We start from the raw sequence: 3,928 nt of genomic DNA on the forward strand, positions 1-3,928 counted from the left end.
AATTATAACTGATATACGTGTATTTTTATCTCATTTTCACGGTATAACATTTAATTATTTATCTCGTTCCTGTGTTTCGTGAATTGACCAATAATAAATTTATTAAATTTTTATAAAATAAGAGAAAATATTACATATGGTAAAATTGATTTATCTTTATGTTTTTAACTAATTCGCTAAAATGACTTATTAAAAACAATCATAAGATAAAATTAATCATTAACTATTTTGGGTGGTTGGCATTCTTTTTGGTATGGAACTATGGATGATTGATCTATGAATCTTACTTCGCAAGTCTTCTGTTGCTCTTATCATTCATTAAAAAATTAAAAAAAATATAGATATGGTTAAGTTGATGACTTCATGCACAATACTTGTTGATTTATTTATTAAAAATACTCTTTCTATATTAAAATCAACTATTATATATTAAATATATATATAATTTTATTTATTTTTAATATATATTTTATACTTTAATAATTAATTTTTATATACACATAACAATCATTTATGTTTTTTGTTGGACTTATATTTTTATTTATTTATTTATTTTTTATGCATCCATCTCTATTCTTTTTCTAATTTTTGAAAAGAATTATGTATTAAATAACTAAATATGTTAACCTAAGTTTATTATTTATGATGATATTTATTAATAATCATAATGTTTTATTTTATGTTTTTAATAATTATCTTAATTCTTTTTTATGTTTCTATGAATATTAAATATAAAGTGTTTGGTTTATAATTTATGACTGTAAATTCTAGATCTAAGATTTGTTGTTTTGATTTTTCAATTTTTGTTTTGATTCTTTTTTATATCTTTGTGAATATTATATGAATAGACTTTTATTTAGTTATTCAATTTTTGTTTATTCTTTAACTACTTTATAAGTTAATAACATATTCTTCTTTTTCCTTTTTAATCAAAATTGACACTTTAATTTATTAAAATTCATCATTCTTTTTAGTCTATCTATATTTTTACTCCATTAATTATATAACGAGGGTTCCTAATTAAATTTAATTTTTTATGGTCTTTCAGTACGATTACCTATTGTTACAATTATTCTCTCTCTATATATATATATATATTTTGGTGATTGAACATAACACAAAGAAAAAAGACTTAAGAAAAAGAGTAGTACTCCTCTCTAATAATAATGTCTAAATTATTAGGAGGCATTAACCACTCTAAATACACCTACTTGTTTAAAACAGCAGTCTTAGCCATTAAATCAGCCGCTCTATTTGCTGTTCGCTGGATGAGCACTAAAGTAGCTGTCCAATTGCGCTGGAGCATCTCTTTGATTTTGTCAAGCAGATCAGAGTCATTCCTAATCATGCTGGTTGTGCCTCGCAAAACAAGAAGAAACGCATCAAGATTATCAGTTTCACATATGACCTCTTTGCACTCGCAATCCCAAGCCATAACAAGCCATCTCCAAATAGCATGAATCTCACAACAGAGAACACTAGAAAGAGGTATACTGGCAGAACAACCTTTTATCCAAATTCCCTCATCTGCAAACATCAAGTGAGAAACTCTAGGTCCCCTCTAGAAACAGCCACACCATCCTAAATACCCTTGTCAACTTGTTTGGAAATGAAGCACGCCAATCTCTCCATGCACAAAACAAATAAATACGGAGAAATTGGATCTCCTTGCCTGAGTCCTCTGCGAGGTTGGAAGCTGTCCAATCTATTCCCATTCCAAAGGATGGAAAGATTTGAGGCCTGAACATAATTCATTACAAGCCGAATAATTAGAGAAGGAAAGCCAAAAGATTCAAGAGTGTGCTCAAGAAAATTCCAATCAACTCTATCATAAGCCTTTTCTAAATCAATCTTAAAAGCCATAGCTCCTTTTCTAGACTTTGTCCACTTAAGAAAGTGAAGAACTTCTTGGGCGACAATAATATTATCAAGTGCTCCTCTACCATGAATAAACCCTCCCTGAGTTGGGCTAACAATCTCATCCAAAAATGGTCGTAATCTATTAACCAGCACTTTAGTCACTAGCTTATAAATTACATTACAAAGGCTTATTGGCCGAAAATCTTTCAATCTAGTTGGAGGGTCGCACTTAGGGATAAGAACAATCAAAGTTTCCAACAAAGAATAGCTTAACGTCTCCCCTAAGAATGCTTTCTGAACAGTACGCCATACCTCATGACCCACCACATCCCAATATTCCTTGAAGAAAAAAATTTGAAAACCATCCGGCCCAGGAGCTTTGAACGAGCTCATATTATCCAGAGCTTCTTTAACCTCCAACATTGTTACTGGTTTAGACAAATTATCACAAGCATCCTGGCTAAGAGATGGCATAGGAATTTCTCCCATGCAATTAACCTCAACAGGCTTAGTAGAACAAAAAATATTTTTGAAGAAATGAACAACCTCCCTTTGCAAAACTTCCGGATCATCAGACCAAGACCCATCACTAACTAGCAACCCATGAACCTTGTTAGATTTTCTTCTAAGGATGGTTTGCATATGGAAAAAGCTAGTATTTCTATCACCATACCGAACCCATTGATCTCTTGACTTCTGGTACCAAAGCAATTCTTCCTGGGCCAAAACTATATTATACTCAGCTCTCAATTCTTCCTCTTTGTGCTTCAGAATTGGATCATTGTCAGCTTCCATTTTCCGTTGAATACGATTCAAATAACCCTCCAATTCCCTCTTTTTAATAAAAATATTGCCGAAAACCGTAGAGTTGAATTCCAACGAAGCTTCTTGGACCCCCAGCAACTTCCTATGGATGCCAAAGTCTGTACTATCCCAAGATTTCTGAACAATGGCCTTGTAATCAGGATGCGTTGCCCATGCCGCTTGGAATCTAAAAGGCCGGTTTCCTTTCTTGATAGGAACTCCTTGACATCGGATAAGTAGGGGACAATGATCAGAGTGGGAACGACTGAGAACTTCAACAAAAGCTTCTGGAAAAAGAAGGCGCCATTCTGTAGTACAGCAAGCCCTATCCAATCTCTTTGCAATTTCTTTGTTTCCTTGAATTTTACGGAACCAAGTAAACCGTCTTCCAGAGGTTGTTAGATCAAAAAGACCACAAGAATCTAGAGTACTTGCAAAGATACTACTGTGATTTGAATAGAAATTGTAATTCCTATGCTTTTGTACCTTTGAAAACAAGTTTTTAAACCATTTGGCTAGCATCGAATTGCAAGATGTGCATCAAAACATTTTGTGAGTGTGTGTTGAGAGATTTAGCAATTGGTTCTTAACAAGAAGTTACCTAAGTCCTAAGACACTATACTTGTCTTCAAATGTTGTGGACTTGAGTTTCTTGTTGTTGTTGTGTTGCTTTCAACTCTTCATTCCTCAACGTTGAATGTTGGTTGATCTTTCAACATGCTTTTTCATTCAAGTTGTTTGTTGGTTTGTTTTTCATGTCGTTTGTTGGTTTGTCATTCATCAAAACCTACGAATACAAACTTCGCATACAAGCAACATGATTTACAATTTCTCCCTTTTTGATAGTGACAAACCAATTTTGAGGATATGCATTTATAAATGATTTTGAAAGCAACAATAATGCACTTTGTTTTATAGAAAGCTTTGGAGAAGACTTCACAAAAAAAATTTTTGCAGGAGTTCCCCCTAAATATGTGCATTTGTTCCCTTAAAGGGCGTTTATCAAAGAAAACGATTTAGATATCAAGAAGTTTTTGCTTAGCGGAAGTCTTTTTGAAATCATTTTTTCGCAAACTTATTTCTTCTTTTCAAATCCTCAAACTTCTTCTTTTTCAAAAGTTCAAGATTTCAAATATCCTCAAACTTCTCTTCCCCCTTTTGACATTATCAAAAAGAAAGGAGTTTGAAATGTGTCATAGAAGCATGCATAAAACAAGGAATTTTTTAAGTTCAATTTCTCTATTAATTTCAAGGATGAGATATC

Source organism: Arachis ipaensis, chromosome B04, assembly GCF_000816755.2.
Source record: "Arachis ipaensis cultivar K30076 chromosome B04, Araip1.1, whole genome shotgun sequence".
Taxonomy (NCBI): domain Eukaryota; kingdom Viridiplantae; phylum Streptophyta; class Magnoliopsida; order Fabales; family Fabaceae; genus Arachis; species Arachis ipaensis.